Consider the following 21,926-nt stretch of genomic DNA (forward strand, 5'->3'; position numbering starts at 1 on the left):
GCAAAATCTCAAAACTCTTTATTGCTATTAGTGGGGGCTGCTTTGTGTATTTTAGTTGCCTGTTGGGGCCTTTCAAACAACCAGTTTGCTTCATTGGAACAATTAGAAGTGATTGTCAGAACCCACTCTTTTTTATATCATCATCATCATCATCATCATCAATCTTTATAACGGTCCAGAGACCCAACAAATCATTACAAAGCAATACACAATTCACAATTCATACAGCCTACCTCCAGGTTATAAATGAACCACACACAAAGATTCCCAAGATGGTTTTGTTCACAGAAGTACCATGGTAATGCTGTAGACTAACTAATGAAAACTCATTTGGGGGTTTTGTTTTGAGTACTCCTGATACTAGTCTACACTGCACAAAATTCAGAAATTTAGAAGTTCCAAGTTCAGTCATTAGAACTGCTGTGTGGTATTAATAGATCTGCTAATACAGGGATATTTGTCTGTGCAAGGAAACCCTTCCTCCTTCTCTGCATGCATCCCCGTGTCCCACCAAATCCATTCTGGGTGTTCCCCTGATTTTCCATAGCAGATCTGGGAAGGGCACAGTGGCATGCAGGAGAGGAGAGGGAGGAGGAAGTTCTGTTGTGCAGACTTAAATCTGTAAGGCGTACCATGAGTATTTGCAGGGGCAAGGCCCTGAGTGCAGTGAGGAGTTGCATAACCAGGCCCTTACTGCGTCTTGGGGGAGTCGGGTGTGGCCAGATCAGGAGACATGCAGCACCTGGAAGCAAGCCGAAGAGAAGTATATAAGGCCAGCATTTTGCCCGGGTTCTTTGCTACAACAACGTGGTTTATACCACATTGCCAGTTCTTGTTTCCACTCCTGATCCTGCTTCAATTCCTGATCCTGCTTCAGCGCTCCTGTCCTTACTCCACTTCCTCCTCCTGGTCATTTCTGATCCTGCGTTCCAGCCTCCTCGAGTTTCTGTTCTCCATTAAACTGCTACCATTGTTACCATTCATACCCTGGTCCCAGCATGTGAGGTCTGGACTGCTGCTACCTATGTCCTGGACCGTGACAAAATCCTTGCACTTGCAGTTAGTTGGATGCCACCCATTACTTTGTGCTTAAAAACAATTGGCCATCAATCAATGAGGATCCTATCTGGATTGCATGCCATGTGTGTATTTCTAAAGTGGATATCTATCAGCTAGGAACTTGATCGAAAGCACAAGCTTATTTCCCATATGGTGCACTGCAAAGCCATCAAGTGGTAATAACTGATGGTCCCTGTTGACCTGGAGGCAAAAGGCTTCTGTTATTTTTATCATTCCCATTGGCATTCTGGTCATCTAATGGTTGTGCTGAAGCTCTCTGTTCTCTGATGTTCTGGAGGTAAAAGGCTCCTGATATTTTTATCAATCCCACTGGCATTCTGTTCACTTGGGGACTAAACTTCTTACTGATGTTCTTCTGTGTACACACACACACACACACACACACACACACACGAGAGAGAGAGAGAGAGGGACCACACACACAACAAGAATGATAGAAAGGAAACTCAGTCTGTGGCTTTTTAGAACTCTTCAATTCTCACTCTGAAATTACAGCACACATAAAAAGTAACCATTATGATAGAAATTTTTAAGTTAAACCAAATCCTTTCACTTCTAGAAATATGTCTTGAAATAGCTGCAAACTGAACTGAACAGAAAAAAACCCTTTAACAGGAAAGTGAAATTACTCCTGGGTCACCATTCATAACACAAAGTGGATCTAAACTCATGTCTTTCAAGTGGGAAAGATGGCTGAATGATTTGAAAATAGCATCTTGGATATTTTATGCAATTTTTATACACCAATTGAAGTTGAAAATTGACTCCTGGAGTACAACGTCCTCTTTAAAAAAAGACTCCCCGAAAACATTTTTTACTGACAATCCTTCTTTTTATGGTTTTTGTGACTTTCCAGGCATGTTATTTCACACTGAAGGAAATGTGGATAGGGCAAAATTAATGCTTTCTGAAGACTTGCTTCAATCCCAAGCTTAATAAATTAGACACAATGGGGCAAATTTAATACCTGGACAACTCTGAAGAGAAATTGATTTATGGTAAGGAGAGAGGCTTGTGCCAAGACTTTACACTGCACTTATGTGACCCAATCACTTTGTTTCCAGTCAGTTCTGTGCATTCAGACATCAAACAGTTAAATATATTGGGAAGCTGCCGTATTTCCAGTGATGTTTCAGGGCAGCGGTGCCTCCTTTCATTGGGTGGAGAAAGACTGAAGCCATGGATACTCTGGTCAAGATAGATTTTAGAGGAGAAATTATCCCAGAAACAGGGCCGGTCCTTCCATCAGACAAAGTGAGGCAGTTTCCTGCAGCAGATTATTTAGGTAATCATTAGAATGTAAGAAGAGCTTGCTAGATCTGGCCCATGTTCCATCCAGTCCAGCTCATCTCACCATGGACAGCCAGATTCCTGTGGGAAAACCTCAAAAAGGATTCACATGCACAAGCCCTCTCCCCTCCTGTCACCTCTAGCAAATGGTATTCAGAAAGATCACTGTCTCTAGATATGGAGGCAGAACATAGCCATCATGGCTAGTAGCCAACAATGGGCTTCTCATCCAGGAATGTGCCCAATCTTCTACTAAAGCCACCTAAGTTGGTGGCTATCACTGCCTCCCGTGGGTTCGAGTTTCATAGGTGAACTATGCTCTGTGTTAAGATAAGAAATACTTTCTTTTCCCTGTCCTGAATCTTCCAAAATGAAGTTTCCTAGGATGTCTGCGAATTCTAGTGTTACGAGAGAGGGAGAAAAACTTTTCTCTATCCGCTTTGTCCATGTCATGTGTAATTTTATAAACTTCTATCATGTCACTTGGGACGCAGGTGGCGCTGTGGGTTAAACCACAGAGCCTAGGACTTGCCGATCAGAAGGTCGGCGGTTTGAATCCCCGCGACAGGGTGAGCTCCTGTTGCTCGGTCCCTGCTCCTGCCAACCTAGCAGTTCGAAAGCATGTCAAAGTAGATAAATAGGTACTGCGCCAGCGGGAAGGTAAATGGCGTTTCCGTGCGCTGCTCTGGTTCACCAGAAGCGGCTTAGTCATGCTGGCCACATGACCCGGAAGCTGTACGCCAGCCCATGCCTCTGTTACATCTAGATGGAGCCTTCCATTTTCCACTTCCTGCAAGGGCTGCCAATGATGCTCTGACTGCGGTCTGAGAAAGGAAATGTGGCAAATTCAGAGCTCATTTCATCTCAGGTATATATCTCCCATTTACAATGATAAGATCAGAAAGCTCACGATTCACTTTAAAGTAGACCAAACTCTGCCTACTGATTAATATCAAAGAGCTTAAGCACCTGCAATAATGTGTAAAAGATACAATTATGTACAGTATGGCATTGACTTTCTCATTAGCAATATGAAGTGGAAATTGTTTTTTTTTCTTTCAGAAATGATGTTAAGTAGGTTGACATTTTAAAATCAAGGTCTTTATCTCCTCATTTCTTACTGTGTGTTTAACTGCCCAGAAACTAGTTAGCTGAAGCTATGAACATTTATAGGCCCTCTAAACTGCTCTGGCATGGAGCTCTATGCCTGGAGGGCATTCTTTCTTGGCTGTGGAGAGAAAGCTTCACTTAGAATTCGGTGGCTTGGATTTCTTATCAGCTCCAGGTCTGATAACCTCTGGAAAACCTAATAGTGAATCTTGAGTCGTAAGCTCCACTTAAAGAAACATACACATACAATTTTTTTCCACCTCAGAAAATTCAGCTTAAAGTATTTATTATTCTTTTTATCAGGGTTCTCCTTTTAGAGAGCTGGTGAGAAACCCCAGGTAAGGGAGTGAATCATTTGCTTAGCTCCCATTTGCTCTGCTGTTTCACATTCACCAACATAACACATTTGTCTCTTTATTCCAATTGTTGCCCTAAGCTGTGCCTAGCAGTTTACTAGGAGAAAAAGTGCTACAATGGTTTAGAGCCTAAAATAGCTTAAAGGAAGTTCACAGAAGGAAAGTTGCCTCTTTTCCCCCTTGGAATCTCATGTGCCTCTTGAAAACCTCGCTAAAGGATCAGGGGGTCCTTCTGAACAATATGGGCTAGGGTTTGGGGTGTTACTGGGAAAAGGAGGAATCTGGATTGGATCCTAAAATAAGTTAATTTAAGGAAGTTTGTGGGGAAACTGCATCTCCCCTCCTCTCCACAACTACCCTACATTCCACATTGTTCCACTGAATCCCATGGCACTCCCTCTCAGAGATCCCTGGGGTATGGGTGGGGTGTGTTTCGACAGCAAAGGGATGTTGTAAGAGAGTCTCTAAACTCAATCTGAGCCCAAGGCTGAACATCATCTGAATTTAAAATATCCCTCCTCAGAGCCGAATAAAATTCAGCATTCTTCTGAAGAAAGCCATCTAATGAAAGAAATCATTTTCTCACAAAGGTGGGGTTGCTTTTGAGAGATTGCAACTAATTGCCAGAAATAATGAGATGCTTTCTAGGAAGAGTAAGCTATACTCAAAAGTTGCCAAGTAACTGAAAAAAACACCATTGTTATAATAACAGATAGTTCTAGATACCAGTTCTAGATACCTCTGGCAACTTCCAAGAGCTTTCTATAGGCACACCTATCGAAAAAGGTGATGTTCCATTCTTTCTAATATGATTGTTTAATTGCCGTTGCTGAGGGAAGACAGCCAATGAAAAGGGTGTTAGAGCCATAGAGCTTCGTATTTGTGCCAGGCTTTGAAGAAACTGTAGGGACGCGGGTGGCGCTGTGGGTTAAACCACAGAGCTAGGACTTGCTGATCAGAAGGTCGGCGGTTCGAATCCCCGCGACAGAGTGAGCTCCCGTTGCTCGGTCCCTGCTCCTGCCAACCTAGCAGTTCAAAAGCACATCATGTGCAAGTAGATAAATAGGTACTGCTCCAGTGGGAAGGTAAACGGTGTTTCCGTGTGCTGCTCTGGTTCGCCAGAAGCGGCTTAGTCATGCTGGCCACATGACCCGGAAGTTGTCTGCGGACAAACGCCGGCTCCCTCGGCCTATAGAGCGAGATGAGCGTGCAACCCCAGAGTCGGTCACGACTGGATCTAATGGTCAGGGTTCCCTTTACCTTTACCTTGAAGAAACTGTATCAAGAATGCCACAGACATCCTTAGTCAGGAAAGATTTCTGGCAGTTTTACTAGTACCACTATAAAGATGCTATCTTTACAAACTTTTAAAAAATAAATTGGCTTAATCATTCTGGCAGCAGGAACTGCCTCCATGTGGGTTAACAACAACTCTTCTTCCCTTGCCCTTTACACTAGCAAAATCTCCAATGTTAACCCCAAAAAACCCAAGGAAACTTGTAAGTAGAACCAGTGGCGTAGCGTGGGTTGTCAGCACCTGGGGCAAGGCAAGTAATTTGCGCCCCCTAACCCGTGGATTTGCGCCCCCTAACCCTAACCCCCAGATGTTGCACCCGGTGCGGCCGGCCCCCCCTGCACCCCCCACGCTACGCCACTGAGTAGAACATGTGCTGGTCAAGTTGCAATATTCTAACTGGACAAAGGAAGTGATGTGCTGGATGAAGGCCATAAATGTGTCTGAATCCTGAGAGGTGGGAAGGCAGCCAGTGTTTGATAGGGTTTGCTAGCTGTGTATGCATAGGTTTCTATATGCAATTTGCTGCTCTGCTTTTCAAACCAGAATCTGCTCAAAGCAGCTTGAATTTGAAATCAATAACAATAAAATCTATGAAACAATGGCAACATGATCGGCAAAGGGCAAAAGCAACAGATTTGAAAATGCTTGTGATTTATTTTTATTTTTTTAAATAAGGATCAGGATAATTTCCTCCCACAAATAAGGTTTTAAAGTAACTTAAAAAACAACAACAATATGGGGAAATTAAGAGGGAGGCTTCTTTTCTTTCACAAATTAAGTTATATTTTGCTTCTTTCTTGGAAAACCTAAACACAGTTAACCTGAAAACAACCCGACATCTGTGTTTGGGTGGGAACAAGACATCATTTTAGTTAATTAATATAAAATATTTTACACCTACAAAACAGAGAGAGACCAAAAATAACAAAAAGGGGATAACTAACAAACACCTCGTGTTACTGAGACTTAATTATGTCCGCCCACACAGCTCCCCAAATGAGGTCTTCAAAAGATCTGTGCTATAATAAATAGGCTTTTCAAAACTGCTCGGTTATGCAAAGAACCCTGTTCTGCTTGAAACTTGATTAACATAAGGGTATGCAATGAAGATACTTGCCTTGTTTCATATATCCACCAGCCTACTTCTTTTTTTCCTTGATGAAAAATGGTCAAAGAGATGAGGAAGTTTGCATTTCATGCATCATCCCTAGCAGAGATTTCAACACATGCAGAGAAGGGAATAGCAACACTACTGTTGGTCAGCAGAGTGTATGAAAGCTGTAGATGTATGAGAGGGCAATGCAACGTGTGTGTGTGTGTGTGTGTGTGTAGTGTGAAAGGTGTGTCTGGATGAGAAATGATCACAAAAGAGGTATCATAAAATGTATGCATTTATGTGGCTCTTTATTTGCCCATAGGAATCTCAGATTACTGTTGCTACATTTCATTTCATTTTCATTTTCCGGATCTCCATCTGTAATTGAGGGAACGTAAGACTGGCCTACATTCTACATTTTTCTATGCAAACCACTATAGCCATTTAAAGAAAGTCTGTGTCACTGTTTTCAAGTGTATAATGTTTCACATGGAAAGAACCTTCTTGTTCTAATCATTGTGTTTGTCGGTAGAAGAGTGTAAAATATTTTTTAAAAAATAATATGTCTGACAGAAGGGAAGCTTTCATGTTATTTGTCAGTGGGAACCTGTTTATGAGGAAAACAAGAATATGAGTGAACCTTGAGTCATATTTTGAAAATATAGGAAATGAACCTCATAGAAAATGTTCTGGTACCTAATTGATAAAAAAAATGTGACTCACATTTTTAGTGAGGGTGGAAATTCTAATTGGTAAAAATGTGACTCATTAATTTCTTCTTTTCTGTACAATGCTAAAACAAGCTGAACTGAAAAAAATAGTTGTACATGAATACTACTTTGTAGCACTCTGTATGCCCTGGTGCATGGTTTCCACCCTTGTTTGAATATCAAATGCTTATCACTGCAGAGGCTTCTGATATTTTCCCCTCCAAGCATAAACACTGTTACTAATCCTGAGGCTATAGATGGGCAGGGTTGTCAGCCATCATGTTTGGTTTCCCCTCATGACATGCCTGCAGTCATTTAGGATTAGAGCTGAAAGAAAGTTGATTCAAAATGTAGTGTGGTTGCTGTTGCATGCCGGCATCTTCTAGGAGCCTCAGGTGAGAGTTGACTGCAGGAGGAGGGTCAAAGGTGAACAAACTACCCAAGAAGGAGTATGACATGTCCCCCACCTGAGGTACTCGTCCTCCCCTAAGATCCATGCACCTCCACAATAAACATAAACATTTGTGGAATATGCACACACATATGATCACATACAGATTGTTACACTAAAAACATCACAGCACTAGCCCTTTCCTTAAAAACAGTCAGTTCCCCCAAAAATGTTGAAACAAGAAAATCTTTACTTGCCAGCAGAAGGACAACAAGGAAGGAGCCAGTCTCACTTTTCTAAGGAAAGAGTTTCAAAGTCTGGGAGCAGCCAATGAGAAGACCATCTCCTGCATCGCTACCAAGTGTGCCTATGAAAGTGGCAGGACTGAGATGGGCCTACCACAAAAATCTCAAAACCCAGGCAGGTTAATATGAGTTAATAGTCTTTCAGACAGCTTGGATCTAAGCTGCGTAGGGCTTTATCGGTCATAACCAGCACTTTGAATTGTGCCCAGGAAAAGACTGGTAACCAGTGGAGCTGTTGTAACAAGGGAGTCGTTTGCTCCCTATAGCCAGTCCCTGTCAACAGTCTGGCTGCAGCGCTTTGGGCCAGCTGAAGTTTCTGAGCAGTTTTCAGTGACAGCCCCACATAGATCATGTTACAATAATCCAAATGGGATGCAACTAAGGTGTGCATCACTGTGGTCAGATCAGAATCTCCAGGAATGGGCACAAAGGGCACACTAGTTTTAACTGAATGCACTCCTGGCCACTGCAGAAACCAGGCATCCATGATATCAGGGTTGAGTCCAGGAGCACACCCAAACTGTGAGCCTGCATCTTCAGAGTGAGTCTTCAGGGGGATCCAGCATAGGCTGAATCCTTACTTCTGAGCATCTCTGTCTTGTCTAAATTAGGTTTCAATTTTTTTCATCCTTATCCAGTCCATTACTGATGACTGACACAGGTTTAGAACTGATACAGCTTCATTGGATTTAGGTGGAAAGGAGAAATAGACCAGGGTGTCACCAACATGCTGGTTATACCAGGGCTTTTTTTTTTCCAGAGGAAGCTCACAGAAGTCAGTTCTGGCACCTCTCAGGTGGGTTCTGGCACCTCTCAGATGGGTGCCATTACCATTCTAAGAGAACGAGGGAGGTATTCATGGTGAGTTATGGCACCTCTTTTTCTAGAAAAAAGGTTGGTGATACTGAACCCCAAAACTCCAGGCAGCCTGTCTCAGAAGTTTCATGTAAATCATAGTCCCCACTGTACATAAACAAATTCAACAGCAAATAAGACAAATACAAATAAAACCCAGAGCAATCCAGACCATACAATTCTAGAAGTGGGGAGCAGGAGTAGCCAGGGCAAGCTCTGTCAGCAATGGCTGCAGGACAAAGAATTAGATTGTAAGCAAAATCCTGGTATCCACTTGACAAAGTTTGCTTCATTCACCAAGCTGACCTTTTTCTAAGCATGTCAGAAGAACTCAATAGTACTAGAATCATGCTCCCCACTCCATGTAAACATCTCTCTCTGGAAAACTTGAAGCATGGGACTAGCAGCTTTGATTGGGACCGCAGTCCAGAATACAGCAAGCAACGTTTAGAAAAGGCAATAGCAGATCTGATAGGTTATCCCAGGGGTGGTCAACAGGGGTCCACCCACTATGGCCAGTGGTGAGGGCCGATGGGAACTGTGGTCCAAAGACCAACTTATAGAGAGTTGACTATCCCTGGGTTAAACAAATGGAGTGACATTTGTGTTTTGTAAGAACTATAGATTAATAGCTAGCACTGAGATAACAAACTCAGGGATGAGCTCTAGCTCCAATTAAACCAAGCTAATACCTCAATTTGTTTTCAGTGCTCCAGTAGAAGGGACTTTTTTAAATAAAAAAGAAAAGAAAAACCAGCCATTATGGAGGGGAGCAGTGTCTAATTGGCCGCCACTTGTCAGTGCCTCAAAAGTGGGGAACTCGTTTAGCAAATTACTCACCCAAGAACATGAGCAAAGATAACTTGGTGACGTCCAAAGGCAATAGAGGAAAAAGGCAGAATTTCTGATTGCAGTTTATTGTGAAAACCAGAGTTTGTATTATTAGATTCATCATGCACCTGTGGAGAAGACAAGTTTAGTTCTTTTGTTACCCGGCAGAATGATAACCTGTATCATTTTGTTGTTTGGAGGGTCACTTTCCTTCCTATAATCACAGCTCTATCAAAGAATGCCCTTTTCTTTCTTTGAAGAAAGGGAAAGAGCACAGAGTCATCTTATTATTTGGCAGCAATTGTGAAGCGAGTTTTCTTGCAGCACTCACTAAAAAGTGAGGACTTATCAGCAGAGAGAGAGATTCCTTCCCAATTATGAAATCTAAAAGTAATTCAGGAAGCTGTGATTTGGTCTGGTACACTTTCTATATAAGGAGGTCTGAAGGAGACATGTAAATTAACAAACATGTTTGTTATTAGAACACCCTTCACCATATTGGGTTTTCTTGGCACTTCTAAATGTGTTGATTAATCGTTAGCACTGAGAGAAAATCTCTAGTCAAAAATCTACTTTGGAATAATAGAGCACAATAGATTTTGAGGGAAAATATTAAGATCAGGATCTCATTGCGGTTCTCCAGCAGCCCTTTTGGGGAGTGGGCTGTAATGAGAGCTCCACCATGCCAGGGAAGACCAGATGATGACACTGGGCTAGGGGGAATTGTTAGAAGATCTGCCGAGAGTTTCATTCTCTGATGCCACGCCAACATACTCCTCAGGACTCAAAGTGTTCCGGACACTTGCTTTGATTTTTGCATAAATCAAATGTGTAAATTTTAAATCAAATAAATTGATTTATACAGATCAAAGAGCAGCTACAATTCCAAAGTGGTTCCCCCCTGCCATTCATGGTGGCTCTCAAAAAATTCTCTTTCATGTGGATTTATCTTCTAGTCGCTATTCCTATACCCAATCATTAAAATACTTCTTTAAAAAAAAATAAGATGGCTCTCTGCATTCTAATGGGTGACGAAGGTATGCGAAGGGAAATACTGCATTTTGCAGTTCCAGCCAGACATTTTTAAAAATTGTGGTGTATATGTGCTGTCCTCTAGGCACAAGTGTTAAGAATAATAAAAAAGGGTTTCACAGAATTATAGAGATGGAAGGAATCCCAACTGTAATCTAGTCCAACCCCCTGCAATGCAGGAATCTCAGTGCTTTGTTTTGTTCAATGCTTTGTCATAGCTGGATGAAAGAAGGGGCTTGTTCTTGAAATCTGTTCTCAGTTACAGGCTCTGGAACTAGGACTTCTCAAAGTTACAGTGGCCATTGACTCTAGGAAAAGACAATGGCTTGTGCTGGGGCAACCATATGTAGCAGCTGTCATGTGTTGAAAGGCTTTTGTCACACCAGTGGAACCACTGCTGTGGCATGCCAAAAGCCTATGTGTGGAATCACATAAAGTTGGACCCAACAGGTATTGACATGTTCTACTCAGACATGAAACCTGCCAAGGAATGACTGCAAGCATGTGCAGAGTAGATTTTTCCCTCCCAGGCTCCTGGAAATGGGGCAGGTCTCTTCTGTCAGAATCTGAAACATCAAGGTTGCTGAGAACTCTTATCACCTCTCATCTGGGAAGAAGAAGAAGAGTTTGGATTTGATATCCTGCTTTATCACTACCCTAAGGAGTCTAAAAGCGGTTAACAATCTCCTTTCCCTTCCTCCCTCACAACAAACACTCTGTGAGGTGAGTGGGGCTGAGAGACTTCAGAGAAGTGTGACTGGCCCAAGGTCACCCAGCAGCTGCATGTGGAGGAGCGGGGATGCGAACCTGGTTCACCAGATTACGAGCTTTTAACCACTACCACTTTTAACCACTACACACTGGTACCACACAGGGGAAATGATGTACTGAATCCAATTTATGGATGGATGATTCTGTCCATCTTAGTTACTCTCAGTTTCTCATTTTTCCAGTATGAGGTTCCAGTTCTCCACACTTCTGCATCAGCTAATTTTTTTTAAGTCCTCTTGAAAATTGACCAGCATTTAAGTCCACCTTTTCATTAATATACACATATTTTCAGTGAACTTCCCCTGATATAGTGCATTTCTGTATCTTATTTCATGTGCGCGCACACACACACATGTGCACTTCCCTCCAAGACACACATTTTTGAACACATTACTTGGTTGGATAACTGCACTGCAAATTTTCAGAGAAGAGAGGATTTCGAAGGTAGGCTGCAAATTAAGTAGTTTCACATTAAAATGCACACCAGACCAAATCTCTCCCATCTTCTTAGTCCAACTAGTTCCTGGTGTCAATGTTACAGCTTTCTTTTTAACACTGAAATGAGAATTTTGGAGAAGGCTGTGGGCAGAAGAGGCCAGGTTTTGTGAAAAAATTATATAATATTACTGCCACATCGTCTGTGCACCTATCTGGGAGTAAATGGGAACTCAGTTCTAAGCTAACATGCATAGGGTTGTGCTGTGCTGTAATAGTATTACTGGAAGTCTGAAAAATGTAAAGCTTTACTGTGATACAATGACCTGCTCCAGGAATGGGTACTCTGACATATTGCTGAATAGTTTCTCTATTTTTAGTGGAAAAGGCTGAATTGCAGAAAGATTCCTTTGTATAGCAGGAGTAGGGATTCAGTTGAAAGCAACCTAGATTGGGTTATTGCATAGCCAGCAACCAGATTTCCTAAATGTTTGACAGGTGCTCAATCTGGAGGGGTTGGCGAGTTAAAAACTGTAGTGACACCTGCCACAAAATGTACAGTGCCCCTGTTCAGGATATTCCATTCCTTTCTTCCCCCTCCCATCCATTTTTCCAGATGTAGGAATGGTTGGCACAGTCAAGTGTAGAGGTAAGCCAGTATGAGATGTGGATGGACAGACAGTGTGGTGCAGTGGTTAGGGTGTCCGACTGAGACCTAGGGCACCAGGGTTCAAATCCTCACTTGGCCATGAACATGACTGGGTGACCTCAGGCAAGTCACTGCCTCAGCCTCACATACCTCACAGGATTGTTGTTGCTGTTGTTTAGTCCTGTCCGACTCTTCGTGACCCCATGGACCAGAGCACGCCAGGCACTCCTGTCTTCCAGTGTTTCCCACAGTTTGGTCAGACTAATGTTTGTAGCTTCGAGAACACTGTCCAACCATCTCGTCCTCTGTTGTCCTCTTCTTCTTGTGCCCTCCATCTTTCCCAACATCAGGGTCTTTTCCAGGGAGTCTTCTCTTCTCACGAGGTGGCCAAAGTATTGGCGCCTCAGCTTCAGGATATGTACTTCCAGTGAGCACTCAGGGCTGATTTCCTTCAGAATGGATAGGTTTGATCATCTTGCAGTCCATGGGACTCTCAAGAGTCTCCTCCAGCACCAGAATTCAAAAGCATCAATTCTTCAGCAATCAGCCTTCTTTATGGTCCAGCTCTCACTTCCATACATCACTACTGGGAATACCATAGCTTTAACTAACCGGGCCTTTGTTGGCAAGGTGATGTCTCTGCTTTTTAAGATGCTGTCTAGGTTTGTCATTGCTTTTCTCCCAAGAAGCAGGCGTCTTTTAATTTCATGGCTGCTGTCACCATCTGCAGTGATCATGGAGCCCAAGAAAGTAAAATCTCTCACTGCCTCCATTTCTCCCCCTTCTATTTGCCAGGAGGTGATGGGACCAGTGGCCATGATCTTCATTTTTTTTATTGTGGGGATTAAATGAGTAAGGGGGGAAGCAGGAATGCCAGCTTGAGCTCCCCAGGGGAAAAGGTGGGGTAGAAATGCAACAAATCCAATAAGCCATAAAGATTGGAAGAGCAGCGGAAGGGTGGGCCTGATCAGGCTGGAAGAGGCTGTGCATGGCATCCATACTGGAGGAGGGAGAGGAGAGACTAGACCTGCCAGAGAATAAAGGCATGGAAGGTAACACATTTAGAGGGGTGGAGGTCCAAACAGGGGAGGTAGAAAAGACAAAGAAGGAAGGAGCAGCAGAAAAAGAAAAAAGAGCTAGGCTAAGGGCAAGCCTTGCCACAGCGACTTAGGACTGCAGGCTGGAAGTCCTCATGGGGCTTGTCCCAACACCACACCCTTTTAAGGGATTTCCCCCTCAATATCTTTCTGTACTTTTGCAAGCCCAGCAAACCCCCATGGTACCTGAGTCAACAGCTACATGAGCCATCAGCACTCACAGTCTCATCATTGGAAATAGAGGGAATGGTTATATTAATAAAGTGTTATGGCCCAGGCATGGGCACCATATTCTGTAGAGTCCCCTTGTGCACTGTAAAGTACAGGGAGATTATGAAATATTAGCAACAGCCTTTACTAAACTGTAAATCACTAATAAGATGGGTGTGGGGTTTTTTGTTTTTTGTTTTTTGGTCTTTCTAAAGATCTTTACCTTTAAAGAACAAACAAAACGAGTCTTTCCCAAGTAAAGTGGTACAAGTTGATCTAGAATAATTTAAACTGTAAGCTGTAAATGTGACTTCAAAGGATCATAAGCATTTGGTGGGGGGGGGGGGAGGCTGTGTTTCCAAGCTATGGTGAATGGCATTCTAGTCATCTATGCTAATTAAAATTTAAATCGAAAACTGGGTTTTAATGAAGAGACGCTCAGTGTTGTTCTTCTGGGAGCAACCTCAAAGACGCTGGATGGAAAATGCACATTGGTAGAAGAGACTTCATTTTTCAGTTACAGGAAATAAATTGTAAGGTTTGTTATGTAGGCCTCTGGAAATAGTGAGGGTGGTATTTTTAACCTCAGTGTGGAGCCACATAACCAGTGCTTCTCTGTGTGTCTCAGATTCTGGGGAAGGGCCATAGTTCAATGGAAGAGCACCTGGTCTGCATTAAGAAGATTCCTGGTTCAATTTCTGGCATTACCAGGTAGTGTTAGAAATGTCGCATCTGAACTCCTGGCGGTCCGCTGCCTTTTGGTGTAGACCAGGGTGGGACATTTTTTTGGCCCAGTGAGCCAGACCCCCTATTGGTCTCCACCTGTGCCAATCAAGCACCTGATAAAATTAAGATGTCATGTGAGGTTCCCCACCCACCTATCAAAGTCCCTTGTGCAGTGCTTTTGGTGCTTGGGAACTGCAGCATCAGCGGGTTTGCCAGCCCTGTGCTCAGCACTTCTCAAGACTAGATGGGACATAGGAGATTCATTTTGACAACATTTCCTATATTTAAAAGCAGCTGGGGCAGGACAGTGGGATTTAGACTGGGATTAGTGCAATAACAGCACAAAGGTGTTTTGCAATTAATCACTGGAAATATGCATAAAATGGAAATCTAATTGATGCAAAGAAATTTATCTTGGGAAATGGCCATCTATCAAACACAGGCAAGGTAACAACAAATAATACAGGCGTGTATTTTTAAAGCTTCTTTTTCAGCTGCTTCAGGAACGCAGGTTTCAGCAAGGAAATCTAATTTAGTGTCAGGACTTTCTCCCAAGGTTGCCTATGTTTTGTGAAGACAATAAACAGATAAACAACAGAAAATGGAGACAGATTGCAAAAATCAACCAGGTCACCTTAGGTCATATAGCAAGACAGACTAGGCTGCAGTTGTCTTGCATGGACATTTAATTATGCTTGTGCAATTTGGAAATGCGGTAAATTACCTTCTTAGTTCCCATTTCTGAATAGTGGGGAGAATTCTCATTTATTGGCGCATCAATCTCTGTTTTTCTTTTTTCTTTTTGCTAGACGCAACTGCAGTATTAAAGCAGCCTCTCTCTCTCCCTGTCTGCAGGCCCCTTCTAGATTAAAGCGAACTCCTGTCTTTTAAAGACTGTGAGTGGCAAGTTGTATTCCAGAAAACGAGAGATCTTGCAGCTCATCTATCACGAACAAAATGCTATGTCTCCTCACAATCCTCCTGCTGTCACTGTGTTCAGAGGGCTGCGACAGCAATATATCTCCCACCGGATGTACAGTAGAGAAGATGGCGACACTTGAAAAATAATGCACACACTCCGAAGGACACATTTCACAGGCGCTACCAGTTGAGTTTGATTAAAATATGCAACATTTTAATTTTTCTCCCCATTTAACGATGAGCTTTAGTCAGTCTTGTTTAATGTCAGCACCGTTAATGAAGTTGTCAAGCTTGTAATTTTCATTGAATGCCAGCTTTGCCAAGAAGCTGGTACTACAATTACCTCCAGCTCTATATGATTAAATTCATCAAAGCACACCAAGGCTCCAGATTGTGCCAGACCTTTGAAGAATATCCCTGTGGTTTTGTAGTCCTTGCCACTCAGAATGGTTAAACAATGGTTTGGGGTGGGGAGGAAAGAAAACAAGCTTCGAGATATTGTTTTAGCATGAAAAATGAACAGAGATTGGATACGTTGACTACTGCAGCTCAGCTGTTTGGAAACAGGGATCTCTAGCAACACTTAATAAAACTGCCTTTGCCTACAATCATTATGGCCCTCCACCACCAAGAATGAAGATGCAAGATGCTATATGGGATAAAAGGGCAGCAGCTTTGCTAACTTTCAAGATCTGAAACCAACACAAACACATTAGCCGGCTAATAACCCTTCAGGTGAACAATTCCAACCTAGCTCTGAGCACCAGGGCAGACTTGTCATTACCTGCAGAACTTAAAGGTGTGCTAAGGAGGCATCTGGTATGAGATATTATGAGACCACCACGACGTGAGCACCCTTTTCTAATGCTGCTGTTGTGCTTTTGATGCTGCTGTGAGTGCTTAAGATACCATCACTAAGTTGTACCACTGTAAGTTTCTGTCTGAAACTCTAGAGCAGGCCTCCCCAATCTGCGGCCCTCCAGATGTATTGGCCTGCAACTCCCATGATCCCTAGCTAACAGGACCAGTGGTCAGGGATGATGGGAATTGTAGTCCAAAACATCTGGAGGGCTGAAGGTTGGGGAGGCCTGCTCTAGAGAGAGAGCTGCTTTCAGTTGGCACAGAGTAGGAGAGACCCATGAATGGACTCTGCATAGAGTATATATATATACTCTATATATCCTGGCAATGTATTTTGATGCATGTTTACTCAGAAGTAAACTCTGTTGAATTCAAGGCAGCCAATGTAACTTCCAGCGGTCTTGAACCATGAGGAATTAATAGGGGTGGTTGTGTATTAGATCTAGTCTTATGGTTTCATTATCAGGAGCTGACTGGCAACAGAAAAATAAATGAACCCAATTTAAAAGTGCCCTGGGAAGTGTAAAGTGCATGCAGCTTATTCTACATAGTCCATGATATATAACTTTCTCTATGCCCCAAGGCATTCCAGCAATGTGTGCTTGTCTGAGTAGACTGTATTTGTGCAGGAAGTGTAAAGGCACCCTGCAATTTTCTCTCGACTGTCACTCCCTTTAGCATCAGCTGTTGGAGCAGGGGGGGGGGGAGGGGGAATCCCCGCTATTCCCACTTTTGAGTGCAGCCGGATCCCCTACATGGCCCTTTGAACTGATGAAAACAGTGCTAAGTCCAGTGACTCTCATACTTGTAATTATGTGCACACAGGGAACCCACATCCTTAATTTGTTTTTTGCCTCCTGTGGAGTGTAAATCACGATTTTCTTGCCATCCTCCTCTGCTGCAGCTTGAGGTAGCTTTTTTGCAAATCCCTCCCTTCCTTTTCTCCGTTTCTTGTGGTCCTTCAGATCCTATGCTAAGGTTTTGCTGAAAGGTTCCCATTAGACCCCTTGAAGAAGAAAGATTTCTAGGGTGAAGATAGTATATTAATAAATGAAACCCAACCTTTTAAAAAATTAAACTGTCAGAAAAACCCATTAGGCTGTAAAAGAGTTGAAGTAAACATTAGATTTTAATACCTACTCCAGCTTAGATATTTCTGAACTGGGAAAAAAATCCCCAGCGAGCACTTAAAACTTCATTACTACAGCGAAAGGTTGTGAAAGGCTATTTAAAGGTTTTCAATTTTGCTGAAGTCTAGAGGTTATTACAGCTAGAAAGAATACAAACCTTAATATTACATGGAATGAAAGGAATCAAATTTATGTTCTCATCTCCCCTGCAGTTTAATCCATTTCTATTAGGTTCATTGGAAAAATTAGAGCAAATGGAAACTTTGTATAGGTCTGATGAAAAATAATGTTTCATTGTGGTAAAAAAGCATTTCTATCCATTACCTGCATTCAAAAAAAAATCTCTCTCTTTCCAGCCCAGAGATAAAATTATGCTGTGTCTAGAAACCCTTAGGTTATGACCTGTGGCGAACCTGTGCAAAACACATCGAGAAATATGCGAGCATGGTGTTTGGCAACTGATTCAAAATTACCTGCTGCAAGCTAACACTTACCAGGGGGGACAAATTAAGCAGTAACTGTGCAGCAGATCATAGGGCAAGATGCAGATTTTTAATGCCAGACCCAGTTGTCTATCATTGAACAGCATTCCATATCTATGTTGCTGGTCAAAACCTGTGAAACCAGGATCTTAGCAGATGGTAAATCAGTCACACAACCAATAGATCAAGACCCAAAGTCGGCTTGTATTCAATCAAGCATATTAAGTCAAGTATATTTTTCACACTTTAACTGAAAGCAGTCTGGAAAATAGATCTGGATTATTTCACATAGTGGGGAGAGGGAACTTTAATTGAAGCAAAGGCTTAAACATTCACATGCATTTTCTATTAACCAAGTTTTCCTTCTTCTCTCCTCTGTGAATCCAAACTTATTTTGGCAAAACGAGTACAGTGGTACCTTGGGTTAAGTACTTAATTCATTCCGGAGGTCCATACTTAACCTGAAACTGTTCTTAACCTGAAGCACCACTTTAGCTAATGGGGCCACCTGCTGTCGCCGTGCCGCCGGAGCACAATTTCTGTTCTCATCCTGAAGCACTATTTCTGGGTTAGCGGAGTCTGTAACCTGAAGCGTATGTAACCTGAAGCGTATGTAACCCGAGGTACCACTGTATCAGCATTGGTCGTGGTTTGCAGTGGTGTCAGCCTGAAATCTCCCTCGCTTGTTTCTTTACATTTCATATGCTAGATCAAACTAATTGTCTTCCTGGCCCACTGCTGATTACTTTGGCTGGCAACAGCTCTCCAGGGTTCCAGGAAGTTGTCTTAGCACCTACCCGAACCTTTCATCGAGCTGGAGATGTCAGGGATGTGAAGCATGCAAAGTATCTGCTACTCCACTGAACTATGGCCACCTCCTGTAACTCAGTGACCACCGAGAATAACCCAGTATGCAACATATCCAAGCAGAGATCTAAGCCTATGACTCTCTGGTCCAAGCCTAACTCCAGCTGCAAATCCCACTTTGGCAGGAACTGGTTTCACTTTAGGAACTCCTGAGGACAGCTACACCCAGAGGGTTTTACTGGTTTTTCTGCCAACCTAGCAGTTCAAAAGCGCACCAGTACAAGTAGATAAATAGGTACTGCTGCAGTGGGAAGGTAAATGGCGTTTCCGTGCGCTCTGGCACTCATCGTCGTCCTCCGTGCTCCAGAAGCGGTTTAGGCATGCTGGCCACATGACCTGGAAAGCTTTCTGTGGACAAATGCCGGCTCCCTTGGCCTGAAAAACGAGATGAGCGCCACATCCCATAGTCACCGTTGACTGGACTTAACCACCCAGGGGTCCTTTACCAATCAGCTGATTAGTAGTGCCTGCAGACCCTGCTTTAAGTTGGGATCATCTCCAGTCAGAATCCTAGTGAGGCTTGAATTTGGTACCAGATTTAGAAGGTGCCAAAGTCAAGCCTGTCTTCTCAAGAAACAATCCGGAGTGCACTATAAGGATTTCAGTTATTCTTTTGCAGCTTCAGCTTACCTTCCCCAAACCTGATGTCACACCTGATGTCAGGGGTGGAGTAGATGGCTATGGTTTGGGGGAAATGGCCTCACTGGCCTAATGACCTAATTAGACATGATATCATGGAGGTTCCCCACTGCTGTTTGTGGATAGACCAGGCATAGGCAAACTCGGCCCTCCAGATGTTTTTGGCCTACACCTCCCATGATCCCTAGCTAGCAGGACCAGTGGTCAGGGATGATGGTAATTGTAGTCACAAAACACCTGGAGGGCGGAGTCTGCCTATGCCTGAGATAGATCTAAGGCTAGGGGTTCCCATGGTTAGGTTGTTCCAGTGTTCTTTGGGAGTGTAAGTACCAAAACTGGGTGATAGGAAGCTGTGGAAGCCATGGAAGAGAGCAGCAGTTCCTTCACTCCAAAAAGCCCACCTGGCCCCAGTCCTAGATCAACTTTCAGCATGTGGCCAATATCTTTCTTTTCAGATGTGTCTTTGGCAGGCTGTGTTGTAATGGTATGTTGTTACCTGCTAACAACAACAACAACAACAACAACAACAACAACAACAACAACAACAACAACAACAACATATTTATACCCCACCCATCTGGCTGGGTTTCCCCAGCCACTCTGGGTGGCTTCCAACAAAATATTAAAATACAGTGGTCTCTTCAACATTAAAAGCTTCCCTAAACAGGGCTGCTTTCAGATGTTTTCTAAAAGTCTGGTAGTTGTTTTTCTCTTTGACATCTGGTGGGAGGGCATTCCACAGGGTGGGTGCCACTACCAAGAAGGCCCTCTGCCTGGTTCCCTGTAACTTGGCTTCTCTCAGTGAGGGAACCGCCAGAAGGTCCTCAGAGCTGGACCTCAGTGTCCAGGCAGAACAATGGGGGTGGAGACGCTCCTTCAGGTATACTTGACAGAAGCCATTTAGGGCTTTAAAGGTCAGCACCAACACTTTGAATTGTGCTCGGAAACTTACTGGGAGCCAATGTAGGTCTTTCAAGACCAGTGTTATGTGGTCTTGGCGGCCGCCCCCAGTCACCAGTCTAGCTGCCGCATTCTGGATTAGTTGTAGTTTCTGGGTCACCTTCAAAGGTAGCCCCACATAGAACGCATTGCAGTAGTCCAAGCAGGAGATAACCAGAGCATGCACCACTCTGGCAAGACAGTCTGCAGGCAGATATAGTCTCAGCCTGTGTACCACACGGAGCTGGTAAACAGCTGCCCTGCACACAGAATTGACCTGCACCTCCATGGACAGCTGTGAGTCCAAAATGACTCCCAGGCTGCACACCTGGTCCTTCAGGGGCACAGTTACCCCATTCACAACCAGGGAGTCCTCCACACCTGCCCGCTGCTTGCACACCTTCCAACATGACACATTCCGAATCTGTGATGCCATCTTCCAGGTTCACACTCCTGCACACATCACATGACCTGTGTGAGATCACAGTCCAACAAAAAGTGCTTTTTGAGGCACAGCGCCCCCAAAACGTGCATTTTGGAGTGCATGCCTGAAAAAAGTGAAGCCTGACATCATGTGAGTTGCAGTGACCATTTGGGGCCCTGTCCTCTTGAGATGTCCCATTTTTTTCCAGGGCAGGTGATGGGTGGCACCCATTTTGAAGGACTGGCTTTTTATTTTATTTTAAATGCTTTTTTATTATTATTGATGATGTATGCTGCCTCGAATAGCAAGACATAAAATTATGTTTTATTTTTATTTTTTAATTGCTAGACAAGTGGGGAGTTAGGAACTCTGGAGTCAGTAGCTCCAGATGCCAGTTTGATGTATATACCTTGTTTCAATGAGAGAATAACCACATTACAATGGACTTTGTTTAATGTTTGTATAAGAGGCCCTGAGGGTATGCACACAAGTGGGAAGTCTGTTGCTATGCACTGTGTTCAGTTAGGTATGATGTGAATTACTGCCCACAAGATGGCTGTTTTAAGCCTCCAGAAACATTTCACTTCTGAAAATACGAACACACGTACCTTTACTATAGGTTCATAAAACGACACACTGATTTGTCTCGACAAATCTGCAGTCAGACTTCAAGCTGATTATCAGTGCAGTCTATACATGTTTACTAACAAGTAAATCCCACTGAGTTCAATGGGGCTTACTCACAGGTAAAAGAGACAGGCTACATGTTTCCTGTACAACAGATTTTTCACCTATTGGGAAAATGTGGATCTTTACCTTATATACCTGCACTCATTTTTAATTTTACTTATTTATTATGTTCATTTATATGCTGCTCTTAATTGAGAAAAATCCCAGAGTGGTTATGAAATGTATGTGTTTACAGTCTACAGAATATGATAATTTCCCCTCCAGTGTTGTATATACTTCATTTTGTTTTCAGAAATCTTGAACTTAATTTCTTAAATGTTGGCATGTGTGCGATCCCTACTATTCCCTTAAAGGTCACTGAGTACATTGTGAAAAAGAGAAAGAAGTAAATAAATGCTCGTTCACCCAGGAAGACAGGTGATATTTGAGTCATTCTTACCAGGCAATTTTCATCCTACTTCAAATTTATTCATTGTGTCAGCAACAACAAATCAATCACATATTGCTTGTTCAAATAGATATTCTTGTTTAGCAGGTGGAGAGAATAAATTTGAGAAAAGAAACTACTATGAAACCTAAGGTACTCAATTGAGACTCCTACCAATGACCGCTACTTAATTTCTAAAAGGAGAGGTTCTGGAGCTCATGGAACCTGTGGGTTAGATTCAGATTAAGTTAGTTATGATTTAGTTCTATTAAAACCTATGGGAATTAAATTAGTCATTGCCAGAG

General features: G+C 42.9%; 1 long non-coding RNA gene across 1 annotated transcript; it reads left to right on the plus strand.

Annotated features, from left to right (window-relative positions):
- Window positions 1-13,160: 13,160 nt before the first annotated feature.
- On the plus strand, window positions 13,161-15,459 carry LOC309351577. Its single transcript, XR_014160916.1, has 2 exons — window positions 13,161-13,260; window positions 15,097-15,459. It is a non-coding gene; the product is annotated as an uncharacterized lncRNA (long non-coding RNA).
- Window positions 15,460-21,926: the final 6,467 nt, after the last annotated feature.

Source organism: Podarcis erhardii (genome assembly GCF_964252035.2).
Source record: "Podarcis erhardii genome assembly, chromosome: 10".
Taxonomy (NCBI): Eukaryota; Metazoa; Chordata; class Lepidosauria; order Squamata; family Lacertidae; genus Podarcis; species Podarcis erhardii.